The sequence below is a fragment of the Rhipicephalus microplus genome, chromosome 1 (genome assembly GCF_043290135.1).
Source record: "Rhipicephalus microplus isolate Deutch F79 chromosome 1, USDA_Rmic, whole genome shotgun sequence".
NCBI lineage: Eukaryota > Metazoa > Arthropoda > Arachnida > Ixodida > Ixodidae > Rhipicephalus > Rhipicephalus microplus.
In genome coordinates this window covers 67,023,245-67,038,350 of record NC_134700.1, presented here as the reverse complement: position 1 = coordinate 67,038,350, position 15,106 = coordinate 67,023,245, and the positions used below count along the sequence as shown (strand labels likewise).

Genomic DNA, 15,106 nt, shown 5'->3' with positions numbered 1-15,106 from the left:
TCTGTGGTTAGTCAGCCACGCTGTACCGGGGACAATTCTGCTAGGTGTGTGCTATCGGCCACCGGACAATGACCCAAATTTAGCACAAGATTTAAACGATATTGTCACGGGGTCGTGACGTGACCGAAGACAGGAGACTTCTTGTTGGAATATAACTGTTTATTTGGGCGAACCTGTGCCCGGTAAACAGAAAGTCCAATTACAGCAGCAGTCTCGCACAGATAGCAGTCTCAGACTGATAGGGGCGAACGGAGCGTCGGCCTTCGATCAACAACTGACAAGCGGCGAAGCGCGTCGGCATTTATACTCCCGCCGTCGAATGTTCTAGCGCTATCGCTGGCGGCGGCGTGCGTTCCAGAACAATCTGTACCATTCGCACAGTGGGCGTGATCTTATTGAAATGATCTACTACAGTCCGGAACCTTCTCGAAAACTGCAGGCGCGGTTTGCGCTGAGAATCGTGTGGTGTTTTGGGACGATAACAAAAACTTGGGAAATGGAACGTGGCATTGCCCCCCTCTGAAAAAGGCATCGTCTCGATGCTTTAACTAAAGATGAAGGTACAATAATAATGCAAGAAAGTACAATGAATAAATTACGATACAACAATAATACAAAAAAACACTGTTTCAGTTTGTTACCGCGCATGAAACGGCTTGAGGCGTGCGACATGGGCGACGTCAGGTCGCGATCGGCGTCGTTGAGAGTTCGTGATGCCGTCGGGGACAACCTCGTAATCAAGTGGGCCGAGACGTCGAACCACCCTGTACGGTCCGAAGTACCGTCGCAGAAGCTTTTTACTTAGTCCACGTCGGCGTATCGGCGTCCACAGCCAAACACGTTCACTGGGCTGGTATTCCACGAAGCGTCGTCGAAGGTTGTAACGGTGGCTGTCGGTCGTCTGTTGATTCTTGATACGGAGCCGCGCAAGTTGTCGGGCTTCTTCGGCGCGATGAAGGTACTCGCTCACATCGAGGTTTTCTTCGTCGGTGACGTTGGGTAACATGGCCTCGAACGTCGTTGCCGGGCTCCTTCCGTAGACCAATTTGTATGGAGATATCTGCGTCGTCTCCTGCACCGCCGTGTTGTATGCGAAGGTCACATACGGAAGAATGGCATCCCACGTCTTGTGTTCGACATCGACGTACATTGATAGCATGTCGGCGATCGTCTTGTTAAGCCGCTTGGTGAGGCCGTTGGTCTGTGGGTGGTACGCTGTCGTCCGGCGGTGGTTTGTTTGGCTGTATGCCAAGATCGCTTGAGTTAGGTCAGCAGTAAATGCCGTTCCTCTGTCGGTGATAAGGACCTCCGGGGCGCCGTGACGTAGGACGATATTTTCGACGAAGAACTTAGCTACCTCGGATGCACTGCCTTTTGGCAGGGCTTTTGTCTCGGCGTAGCGGGTGAGGTAGTCGGTAGCTACCACGATTTACTTGTTTCCGAAAGCCGACGTCGGGAACGGCCCCAATAGGTCCATACCAATCTGCTGGAAAGGTCGGCAAGGTGAATCAATTGGCTGCAGAAGTCCCGCTGGTCTTGTCAGCGGTGTCTTGCGTCGCTGACAGTCCCGGCATGTCCTCACATAACGAGTGACGTCGGTTGTAAGACGCGGCCAGTAGTACCTTTCTGGTATCCTCGCGAGCGTGCGAGAAACACCGAGGTGCCCTGCCGTCGGATCGTCGTGCAGGGCCTGCAGGAGTTCTGGTCGCAGAGCTGAAGGCACCACAAGGAGATACTTAGCCCGAAGCGGTGAAAAGTTTTTCTTTTGTAGAAGACCGTTTCGTAGAAAAAACGACGCAAGTGCGCGCTTGAATACCTTCGAGACTTCGGCGGTCCTGCCTTTGAGGTATTCTATTAGGGCCTTAAGTTCCGGGTCGGCCCGCTGTCGTTCAGCGAAGTCGTCGGTAGTTTGGTGGAGGTGATGCTTCGTTCATGTACCGGACGCCCCCGTCAAGCCGTGAACCCAGCCCACGTCGCGGAGAAGACACCGACGCCAACCAGGAGCAGCGAACAAGCCGCCGGCAGCAAGGGCTACCACCGGAGTACGGGCTTCTACACGACAAGCCGCGGAAGACCGAGGCCATGACCGCGACTGCAGCGACAATGACAACTGCAGCGTCCCAGCCCACGATGGTCATGCAACAACCCAGGGAACCACCAATTTTCCATGGGTCATCGTTCGAAGACCCGGAGTCCTGGCTAGAGACATACGACCGTGTGGCCGCCCTCAACCACTGGGACCATGACGAAAAGCTGCGTCGTGTGTTCTTCTATTTAGAAGACACCGCAAAGACCTGGCTCGAAAATCGGGAGTCCACGCTCCGAACGTGGGATGTTTTCTGCGGCGCATTCCTGCAAACGTTCGCGAGCGTCGCTCAAAAAGAGAGGGCCACTGCTTTATTAAAGACACGGGTTCAGCTACCAAATTAAAATGTCGCCATTTTCACAGAAGAAATGACCCGACTATTCCGTCACGCTGACCTAGACATGCCTGAGGAGAAAAAAGTTCGTTTCCTCATGCGAGGGGTCAAACAGGAGCTCTTCGCGGGGCTGATGAGAAACCCACCGAAAACCGTCCAAGAATTTGTAGCCGAAGCGACCACTATTGAAAAGACCCTGGACATGCGCACCAGACAGTACAATCGTTGCCTGACTGCAGACTGCGCTGCTGCTCAAGCCAGTAACTCCGGAGACCTGCGTGAAACGATCCGAGCGATCGTGCGGGAAGAGCTGCGCAAGCTGTTGCCTTCGGCGCAGCCTCAAGTGGATTCGATTGCCGACATTGTGCGAGAAGAAGTTCGGCAATCGCTTCAAATTCCCCACGCACCGCTGCCCGAGCCGGAAGCTATGAGCTACGCCGCTGCACTGCGCCACAACGTTCCTCCCCGTCCACGCCAAAACGCCGCCCCATCGCACTTCCGTCGACAGACGCCACCGCCGCCACCACCCCCACCGACGTGATACCGTTCGCCAGCGGCCCAGCGCAGTGCACCGAGGAAGACTGACGTCTGGCGCACCCCTGACCATCGCCCGCTCTGCTACCACTGCGGCGAGGCCGGACACACATACCGCCGTTGCCAGTACCGACAGATGGGATTGCGTGGCTTCGCCGTCAATGCACCGCGCCCACAGCCAGGAGAACGACCACGTGACATCGCCGACTACCTGACAGGAACTCGGTGGACACCACGAAGCCCTTCGCCTTCGCCGTCGCCCAGCCGCCGCACGTCACCGCACCACCGACAGTACTCTGGCCCAACGCGGGGCCGGTCTCCTAGCCCGTATCCGGGAAACTAAGGGCAGCAACCGGTGGAGGTGCGGTTGCTGTGCGATGAACTACCGAAGATCCTCCGACGACGACGACGCCGCGACGAAGCTTTCCGAACACAACGCCAACCAGGCAAAGCCCTGACGGCGAAAGCTCACTTACCGAAGGTGGCCTGACGACGCAACATGGAAGCAGCAGAACAAGCCGACGCAGCCGTGACCCGACGCCACGCCCTAACTGTAATGCGAGACGGCGAATTAGCGACCTCGACGTTCTTATCGACGGCCACAGTGTGACCGCTCTCGTCGATACTGGAGCCGACTATTCGGTCATCAGTGGGTCGTTCGCCGCGAAGTTAAAGAAACTTAGGACAGCTTGGAAAGGCCCTGAAATCCGCACAGCCGGAGGTCATCTCGTAACGCCTGCAGGAATCTGCACCGCGAGAGTCACCATTAACGGCCGTATTTATCCTACAGACTTCGTAGTCCTACAGCGTTGCTCGAGAGATGTCATCCTTGGCATGGACTTCTTATGCCTCCATGGTGCTGTCATCAACGTAGGAACAATGTCGATAATGTTATCCTCAGAAGAAGCACTACCGCCGCGCACGCCGTCTGGACACCATGCCTTGAATGTGCTGGAAGAACAAGTCACCATTCTGCCTCGCTCTAGCGTCATTATTTCAGTCGGCGCTCCTGAATCACCTGACTTCGAAGGCGTCGTTGAAGGCAGTCAGCATCTGTTGGTCACCCGAAATATTTGCGTCGCAAGAGGAATTGCAGAGTTGCGGGGAGGCAAAGCAACGGTTATGCTCACAAATTTCAGCAATGAGTACAAACATGTGAACAAAGGAACAACGGTGGCATACATCGAAGAAATTGTCGAAGCCACCAGTGCTTTCGCCCTCGCCGATTCTGCGGAACCTGCTCAGAGGAACCAAGCCCCTCCCATAGCTTTCGACGTCAATCCCAGACTTCCGAACGATAAGCAAGAACAGCTCAAGGCCCTGCTCCTGCAATACGAAGATTGCTTTTCGTCGTCATCGAAAATTCGGCAGACCCCAATCACGAAACATCGCATCATAACCGAAGAAAATGCCAGACCACTCCGTCAGAGTCCGTACAGGGTTTCGACGCGAGAACGTGAGGCCATGAAGAGACAAGTTGATGAAATGCTGCGGGATGACATTATCCAGCCGTCCAAGAGCCGATGGGCATCCCCCGTGGTGTTAGTGAAGAAAAAGGATGGGACCCTACGTTTCTGCGTCGATTATCGCCGCCTGAACAAAATCACAAGAAAGGACGCGTATCCTCTCCCACGAATAGACGACGCACTTGATCGGCTCCATAACGCCAAGTACTTTTCGTCAATGGACCTCAAGACTGGCTATTGGCAAATCGAAGTCGACGAAAGAGACCGAGAGAAGACAGCGTTTATAACACCGGACGGCCTCTTCGAGTTTAAGGTGATGCCCTTCGGCCTTTACCCAGCACCTCCACCAAATGTCACGGGGTCGTGACGTGGCCGAAGACAGGAGACTTCTTGTTGGAATTTAACTGTTCATTTGGGCGAACCTGTGCCCGGTAAACAGAAAGTCCAATTACAGCAGCAGTCTCGCACAGATAGCAGTCTCAGACTGATAGCGGCGAACGGAGCGTCGGCCTTCGATCAACAACTGACAAGCGGCGAAGCGCGTCGGCATTTATACTCCCGCCGTCGAATGTTCTAGCGCTATCGCTGGCAGCGGCGTGCGTTCCAGAACAATCTGTACCATTCGCACAGTGGGCGTGATCTTATCGAAATGATCTACTACAGTCCGGAACCTTCTCGAAAACTGCAGGCGCGGTTTGCGCTGAGAATCGTGTGGTGTTTTGGGACGATAACAAAAACTTGGGAAATGGAACGTGGCAATATAGTCAACCAGCTAACTACTAAATATCCTACCGCACATATCCTACTTTTGGTGACTTTAATTTTCCTGACATCGATTGGCAAGACGCCAACCAAATAATAACAGGCCACTCCAGAACAAAACTATTCGTTGATGTCTGCTTAAATTTTAACCTAACACAGCCAATACAGAACCTACACGTATTGCTAGTGAAACTTCTAATATTCTGGATCTAATACTGAAAACTAAACACGAGAGCTTGTCACATATTACACTTCTTCCTGAGATTAGCGACCACAAAGTTATTTATGCTGTTTTTGAATTCGTCCCTAAACTACGCAAACCATGCAGTAAAACTATACTTCTGTACGACAAGGGAGATTACAACGCAATAAACGCTGAACCCGAAGCCTTCCTACCTTATTTTGAAACAAAATTAAAGGAACGATCAGTGAACGATAACTGGTTAATTTTCAAAAATAAAATTAAGGAGCTAACAAGCAAGTTTACTCCCAGTACTACCTTCCGTTCTAAGCAAAAAAAAAATCATGGTTTTATAAACATTTAAAGCGACTTGAAAATAAGAAAAAACGACTTTTTCATGCAACTAAACGCGCAGCTACCGCCAGCGGATGGGGTGGGTATAAAGAAGCTGAACCCTTTTATTTTATTGCCAATCGAACCGCAAAAAGTACATTTTTTCATACTGATGTTCCGAAGATTTTGGTAAATAACCCTAGGAAATTTTGGGAGGTAAATAAACCTAAGAGAATTCCAGTTATTATTTTGAATAATTCTTCGGGCGGGGAAGTTAGTGATTCTGAATGCGCAGAAGTATTTAACTCGGCATTCGCTTCCGTGTTCACAAACGAAACTGACAGTCCCCTTCTGATTTTTTCGTCTAGCATCGTCTCTGTAATGCTCAGTATTGATTTCGTCGCTTCTGGAATAATATCGTTGATAGACAAACTCAAACTATCTTCTTCAGCGGGATCAGACGATATTACCTCAAAAGTTCTGAAAAATACCAAGCACATGTCTGCCAAATACTTATCACCGTTGTTCCATCAGTCACTATCCACAGGTAACCTACCAACAAACTGGAAAATAGGAAAGGTCCTTTCAGTCTTCAAATAAGGCTATAGATCATGTCCTCTCAATTATCGCCCCATTTCCTTAACAAGCGTGCCTTGCAAGCTCATGGAACACGTCATTTACACCAACATCATGCACTTCTTCGACTCTAATAAGTTTTTTCATTCCGCACAGCATGAATTTCAAAAAAAGTTTTCTTGTGACACCCAACTTGCCCTTTTCGTTCATGATCTGCACACTAACCTGGACAATAACATACAGACTGACGCTATCTTTCTTGACTTTGAAATGGCATTCGACAAAGTACCCCACAACCGCCTGATGTTAAAACTTTGAAATTAAACTTAGACCCTGAAACTTTAACTTGGATTCAAGAATTTCAGACTAATCGTTACCAATTCGTTACTGTTAATTGACATAACTCTTACCCTCTGGCAGTAACATCAGGCGTCCCGCACGGATCTGTTCTTGGACCCTATTATTCCTCATATACATTAACGATCTACCTTTCCATGTATCCATCAATCTTCGTATGTTTGCAGACGATTGCGTAATATACCATGCTATCACTAACACATCAGCCCAAGTTGCATTGCAAGATGACATTAACCATGTGCTTAACTGGTGCAAGCGTTGGCTAATGACACTAAACCCTAATAAATGCAAGTCCCTCTCGTTTCACCTTTGGCGCAGCCCCCTCACCTATTCTTATCAAATCGGTAAAGTTGCATTGGAAAATGTCATCACATACAAGTACTTGGGAGTCACCTTGGGTAACAATTTATCATGGCGGGTCCACATTACCAATATCATATCATCAGCTAACAGATCGCTTGGATTCTTAAAGCGGCACTTACGTCATACTCCCCCTCCTGTAAAACTGCAAGCTTATAAATATTTATTTCGCACCCAATTTGAATAGGCGTTGCCTATCTGGAGCCCTCATCAAGCGTACTTAACTGACGCACTAGAATCACTCCAGAATCGAGCAACTAGATTCATTCACTCCTCGTATTCGTATAACGTGAGTGTTTCATATCCTGAACAAGAATCAAATCTTTCAAAACTTAACATTCGTCGCCGAGTTGCCAGCCTCATTTTGTTCCACAAGCTCTATCACAGTCAACTCGGCCACCCGCCCTATATCTTGCGTCCTGCCCGCACATCTCACCGCACCACTCATTCCTTTCATGTCGGCCGGCCACGTGCCCGTACCACGACGTTTTTTGCCTCCTTCTTTTTCCGTGCAGCTTCCGAATGGAATGGCTTTTCCACTGATCTCGCCACCATAATGTGCCACTTAACATTTACACAAAATGTCACTCGTTTCTTCTCAATTTCAATACATTACATTGTTCCTTTTTGTGCCACTGGTTCTCACTTTGTCTTTTTTTTTTGGCAAGGTGTTACGCCTGTTATATGTATACTGATCCTGCACATGTATTATTTTATTTCTGTATTGGTTACCCCTGTTCATACTTGTACCCATCCTGCATATGTATTACATTTGTTGTATGTCTACCACCCCTTTTGTAATACCCCCTCTAAGGGTCTTTAGGGTAATAAAGTGAAAGTGAAGTGAAGCGCCTAGGGAGGCTAGAGACAAACAAAGATGAAGGGTTACACAGGACACCAGGGTCCGTATTTTGTTTAGACTTAGCACCGATAGTGCGACGCTGCTTTCATTTTTTTTTCACCACATTTTGCACACGGCTCTTCGCTATTTCAACATGCAGACGGCAATTCCGAAGACACGTGCGTTACCTAGTCAGAGAACATGTAATCACATGGAGAGTTTCTCGCAAGCGACAAACATGACCAGAAAGCCTTCATACGCGCGCCTGCCTGCCTCCGTACAAGGCACGGGAAGCGCGCGTTCATGAAGGCTCCCATAACGTGACTATGCCACCATAACGGGACGCGCAGGGAACGTCACCCTTGTTGCCGACAACGCAACGCTAAGTAAGTGTCGTCGCTCGAAGTTACGTCATTCTGGCGATGAATATACGCTGTCATTACCAACCGGACGCGTACCGTTGGTTCTGTGTTCGGTTGATCATGTCACGATAAATGGCCAAGTGTCCCGATCTAAATATTACATCCGTCACACCCTGGGCATTACACGTGATGCGAGCGCATGGTATTCGAGGAATAAAGCCACGCTACGCAAGCCAGAAGACGTTGCTGCGTGGGAGAGAGACGTCGTCAACATAACCCCCCTTCTCCACTTTTTATTTTTCTTTATAGGGTGGACAAGCGACGCTATCGGCTCTAGCGACCGAGCAGACTTCGACCGGGCAGCTGGCCGACCTTTTCCGCAGCTACCGCGCAATTTCACGCCATTTCAATTGAGGCAGTCCTCAGAAAAAAATATAACGAGTGGTATAACACGATAACGAAATAAATCATGAGAATAAAACTCACGTCTGTTGTTTGTCCCGGAAAGAGCTGAGTGAATAATGGTTCAAATACGCTACCGTTGTTTCTGATTATTAAAAAATGGGAGCAGAGATTCCATCGAAGATGATTACATGCTTGTTACACAGCTGGTGACGCTGCTACTTATAAAAATATCTCGCAGATGGCGCCAGATGCTCCGTAGAGGTAAAGGAAATTATCCAGAACCACGAGCGCCGCGGGAAGACCTGCAAATACTACAACGAATCAAAACAGCGGCGTGACAGTAAGGATTGTGATATTTCTCAGAAGTATTGTTAATGTTCTCGCCATATTTTAGTCTGTAAAGAGTCCTTCCCCTCACGCTTAAATTTAACGTTAAATGAAGCCGAAAGTGACGCTAGGCACACTTCCGCAGTGTAGCACTGGCGGAGTGCCCGGAGCAGGAGAGAGGGGATGCAGGACGTTTCTGATACACCTAGCCACGGAAGAAGGAGAGGTAAGGAGAGGCCCTGACGTCATTCGTTGTGAAGCCGCGATGAAACCGGAAGTCGGCCATATTGACTGGGCAAATGCTCCTCTCTTGTTTACGTGTGAATGCGAAGCAGAAGGCGCGACTACCTCTCTGTCTCAAAATGCACGTGGCCTGCGCGCCGCGTGCGCCGGGGCTATCCGAAACCAACGTAACGAATTTCAACACCCTATCTTGCCGTGATACGGTTGACGAAATCTCTGCGTGTGGCTGTTGTAGTCTTGCACTACCGGCGCTTACGATAAACACAGGAAGTTGCACGTTAAGCTTTTTTTTTATTTGATGTGTTCTTTGTGAAAGTAAATATGATATTTCGCAAATTGCCGCGCGACGAACCAGACACAGAAATTTGCACAGCTTCTTTCAGATCACCTTTTCCCCGTTTTGCGCTTCTCTTTAGGCTTTATGAAATTTTCGGTCATGCGGTGGGCTAGACACAACGATAAAAAAGAAAAAAAAAGATGTCTTTCTTGCGATAAACCCGGAGGTCCGTAATTATGCCAGTAAAGTCGGCGTCGGTGGAGCTTGTATGCGTGGCAGCCCGTTGAGTTTGCGCCGGCCTCTTTGTTTTCGTCCCTCTTTTGTCCAACGCGCACTCGTTCCTACGGATATCCCAAAGGCCATGTTTTCATTAGGAAGAAAGCAGCGATGAACACCCGAAAGTGCGCGGGAACACGTCTCCAGTGTGATTCACGCGCACTAGTAGCTACGGAGAACGGAGACCAGGATCACGTTGGGCGAAAAGTGGGAAAGTTACCCGAAGGAATGCGTGAGAAAACGTCAACATCACTTGGTCAAGATCGTTCAAACGGCTTTGTCAGCTTCTGAATGCACAAGCACGCACATCAAGTGAGGTGCACCTAGGTACCTTGTGCAGGTGCGTGTAGACATTTTAACGAGTTTTGCTACAATACAGACAATATTGCGGAGAGCGAGGCAATACTGCGAAGAGGGGGCATCTTAAGCGAAGCAGAACAGGAACTTTAATGCGCAGACGCATGCGGTAACTGTACAGGAACATGAAAAGCAAGATTAGACTTCAATCTTAATAAGGGCCTGTGGACCGCAAATGCATCGTCCGTTGTCATAAGAAGCAACACCGCATAACTGTCACTAACCTGCAAGGCATTCATTGATCGAATTCTTGAGCACAGTCGTTATCTTCTGTGATGGCTTTTCGGAATAATTTTGATGGACGCTGGAAACTCGGAGTACGTATACGCGCGCTCGTTCCGTTGTTTCTAGTTCAGACACCTGGTTACAACCACAACCGGAGGAAAATTGCGTAGCGAACAATGCGGCACAAAGAATAGTTGCTGTCGAACACCTGCAGTACGCCACGGTTAGGTGCGAGGCCCATGAAAACGCGCACACCACCGCTGGACCGCCTGAACGGTGCCGCACCGCACTACATCTCGAAAACGGAGGAGCGCATCCTGCGGCACCTACAGACAAATACGCTGCTCTGTCCAGCCATACTCAAATATTACGACCCAAAAATAAGTGGGCAGTGCCAGTACTGTGGGGAAGTGGCCAACACTTACCATATGGTCTGGGCCGGCCAAATGAACCCAAAATAACCCCCTTTCCCAACCCCACCAAAGAGGACTGGGAGACGACCCTACTCAATAGCTCCACACTAGAGGAACAGCGAACTCAAGTGCAGCGGGCTCGGGTGGCGGCCTCGACTAATGACGTCCCGAACTAGGGATGTCAACCAGCCCGGTGGGGATAAGGGCTATCTGGCACAGCCAGCATCAATAAAGGTTTTTTCCTTCTCCCTCCGCACTACATCAACAATAACAAAACGCCGTCATTGTGCTCAGTGAATATGGCCGTGCGTGACGTAATTTCCGCCACGTTTTTTAGGCCCTGCGCCGGCTGGGCATGCCCTCTCCTTACCTTTGCTTCCTCTGTGAACCTAGCGTTCAGGCTTGAGAGACAGCCCTTGATAGTGAATACTCGTATGAAGCCGCTTGAGGTTCACCTTTCACACACTAATTTTTTGTATACGTTTAAATCACGCCTACATTTATAAAAACAGAATGACCGACATAGCAAGATGCGTGTCCCCGCTTGCGATTTTTCTGAATACACGCCACTCCTCTCGCGTGCCTTTCAAGCAACAAGTTCCTTGAAAAAAAAAGGCAGATCCCATGTACAGTGGGAATCGATGATATGCGAAGCGTTGATTGATTGATTGAGTGATTTATAGGGTTTAACATCCCAAAACCACCATTTGATTAGGAGAGACGCCGTAGTGGAGGGCTCCGGAAATTTTGACCACCTGGGGTTCTTTAACGTGCACCCGATATGCAAAGCGTGAATGAGAAATGTTGATATGTAACCTTATATTCAGCACAACGTTACGAGGTGGAGGTAAATGATGCCGTAAATGACTTCCGTGTCATGCTTATCATATTTGGCCGTGTCGTTTACCTTTGTCATCTATTAACGTTACGTGATACCAAATTTAGTATATGTGGAGCTAGCGAAACAACCGCAAGCAAGATATGAGCATGGTATGTTGTCATGTTCTTACATGACAAGCGTGTCAGGATTATCAAGTTTCCACCAGTCATATATTTCGTCATTCATCCACGTCACGTAACACCAAGTTTGGTATGTGTGGAGCTTGGAAAATGGCCGCGAGCGCATCATGAAGGGCCGAATATACTCCAATGTAGCGTGGACGCGCACACGCTGGGCACAGCGATGCAAAACGCGGGTACTTTATAGTCTGACGCGCCAGGCTCGACCAGCGTCCGTCGACATGACCCGACGGCAACCGGCGTGAAATGCGACATGCAGCATTTCGCGCCGATGCGTTAACCAGACAACACTGCGTCTCCCTCTTTTCGTGACGGAGATTCGCCGGATGCGCGGAAACGCGCATGCGTCAAACCAACGCATCGCGGTGCGCGCCTGCGAGTATATGGCAGGACCGGCGCCTGTCGTGGCAACGCCGGCGTGACGCGACGAAATGAACGCCGGTGAACACGGGCCGAACACGTGACACGGGCACCTCGTCACGTCGAAATCTATTGGCGCCTTGATTGTGGCATGTAGTCATGTTCTCACATGAAACGCATCTCATGATTATCATGTTTGCACCAATCACATAACTTCGTCATCCATTGGCGTCACATAATACCAAATTTGCTATATGGGAAGCCAGCGAAACGGCCACGAGCGCATCATCCGCGTGGCATGTAGTCTTGTTGTTATATGACATTCATGTCGTGATTATCATGTTTGTATGTGTCATTTACCTATGTCGTCCGTTCGCGTCGCGTAAAGCGGGAGACACATGTTGTGAATTCGGATGCGATTTGCCGTACGGCTGTTCGTGCCAACAGCCGCATGCCACAGGCGTCCAACAGGTGTCCGACAGCATGTGGCGACGATTCGCACGCCGCGCGTGCATCCAACTTGCTGATAGTAGCCACACCGCAATTGCGCCGGTCTGGCGGCCACAGCCAATGGCGGCGCTGCATTGTATGACGTCAACGTCTCACTCCATCTCGCCAGTACAGGCTGCATGGACGCCATTTCGTCAACTACATGTAAGCTGTGCGCACGTATATTTTTTAGCCATGAATCAAGCCGCGGTGCAAAATGAAATACCAGTATTGCTAGTTCATGAGCAGCGAGTGCTCTGGGACCAGCGGCTGGCAGCCTACAAGAACATCGATGCGCGCACGGCTGCGTGAATTGCCATCGCGACGAGCCTAGGCCTAGCTGGCACACAGGGTGAGTACCATACCAGCATTTCTAGGTGTGATTGTACCACCCACAACGAGTTGCTACAATGTCAATCGTATTTCACTAATAAACAAGACACGAATATACGAACTCTGCCGCCCCCCTCCCTTCCTCCCCAAAAAACGTAACGTCTACTGCTGGCGCCTTACGCTCTTGTCTGCGAGTTTGTTCCCGACTACCACGTGTATATACAATTTAATATTGCTGTGCCATGGCGGTGGAATGCTGCCCAGGTATTCTTTTCGTTTCTCGTGTGTTGCGCAGATTGCCTCAATAAGATGGTATTTGCATGTGTATCTGAACGAGCACGTTTTGGAAATACCTGCGCACTAAAATGGAACACACACAAGCATGTTTGTGCCCACGCATTGCTTGTTTTTTCATCACCCTCAGAGGAAAATTTTTATTTATATTCCCATCAGCAGCGGCGGCTCCTTTACCAGTTGTTTATGTTATAGTTGTCAACTTGTGGCTCACCAAGGAAAACAACTGGGCACGTTAATTCATGTTCAATAACGGTAACGTTGTGTGTGCGTGTGCAGGCCTTCTTGGCGTATTCATTCTCAGTGTGCTTTTGCCATTCCTAATCAACTTGTGGCCAAAAGAGTACAACATACATGGCTCATCAGATGAATTGAACCTCCTGCATTGTCAGTACATCTTGTGTGCTGCGTAGGACTGCAGCCAATCGCTTTAGTGAAAACACAATGTTAGATGGCTCGCTCGACGTGGCAACGTTCCAGAACTAATATCAAGTTTTTTTTCGAAGTGAATGTAACCATAAACTAATTCCACAGACAGTTGGAGCCTACGACTTGATTGTTTTTATGTCAAAACAAAACAACTCACAGCAGATTAATGAAATATTCTATTACATTATAATTGTGACTAATCCCTGAAACTCACACGAAACACCACATTGCTTCAGTTTGTTTTTTTTAAATGTAATGCTCAGCGTGTTGAAATTATTCATTGTAGATTTGATGGATTTCAAAATAGTGCATCATAATTCTGGCCTAAAAAGGAAATCTGTTTATTAAAGTGCTTGCCCGGTAAACTTGCTCTAAAGACCTCGTTCGGTACAAAAAGTGAAATGATTGCTCTTTTTATGTGCTTGCACACGGCACTTGCTTATTAATTGCCGTATAGAAAGCATTCTCACATTTATGCTGCAATAATGTATTTGTAGTATACAGTTACAAGCACTTGAACTGCACTAGCAACCTTTCATCACTCCGAGGTGCTTGCAAAATAAAATATTCTTTAGAGGTACTCTTAAAGCACAAACTAACCAACCGTTTCTTCGATGCTTCTTCTAACAGAGAATGCTAGGTCACCAGTTGCTATCCGCTGACTCGCATACTCTTCTATGTTTGCAGGTGACACAGCAGCCATTTCCAAGCGATGGCGCAATCTAAGAGACGCGTTTTGCAAGAAGTTGCGCGAATCAAATAAAAAGAGTGGGGCGCCTGCTGGGGAGCCAGTCAGCTCGTGGAAGCACTTCACTCAAATGCTGTTCCTGCGGGAAATTGTGTAGCCGCGTGTGTAAGATAATCTTTTGAGTTGCCCCACGAGGCTTTAGAAACAGCTGACAGGTGCCATAATGCTCATGATATAGATTTGAAAAACAAGGAAATCTTGGTCTACATCACTAACCCATCACTTACATGCATTAACTGTGTGATTAGTATAATAGAAATTGAAGTAGCTCTTAGCAAATTTTCATGCCCTATCAATGGCTAGTATACTCACTGTACGTGTAAAGCAACACATTCGTATTTAACACTATTTTCTGCATATTTCTATTTTGCTTTACTTTTAAAATGAAACAAAATATTATCACAACAAGGGTTCGCAGACACTCCAGTGAATTATGCAGCAGATACTAAAGTGAAACTAAAAATAAAGGCTACAGATCAAAATGAAGGTGTGCTGCAAGAGACTCGGCAATACATCGACATCGTAACTATCAGCCAATACACACCTCACATCGATAGATCTTACGTATACGCATACATAAACAAATGTGGACTGTGCCACTCTGAGCCTCCAACATGGTCGTAGGCACACGACAGCTGACGGATGGCAACGATTTCACATAAGATCTATTCAACTATAGCAATAAATGCTGAAATATAAATATAGTTATAGGTGCAAT

General features: G+C 48.5%; 1 protein-coding gene across 4 annotated transcripts in view; it reads right to left on the bottom strand.

Moving 5' to 3' along the window:
* The window catches only part of LOC119178736 (riboflavin transporter 2), a 236,943-nt gene that overhangs the window by 172,612 nt on the left and 49,225 nt on the right, over positions 1-15,106 (bottom strand). The window contains exon 1 of one of the 4 annotated variants that reach the window (XM_075875014.1): positions 8,679-8,823. The exons of the other annotated variants lie outside the window; for them this stretch is intronic. The gene's annotated coding sequence lies outside the window, so the exon portion shown is untranslated. Of the gene's footprint in view, positions 1-8,678; positions 8,824-15,106 lie in introns of those variants that run through there. 4 annotated transcript variants of the gene reach the window in all.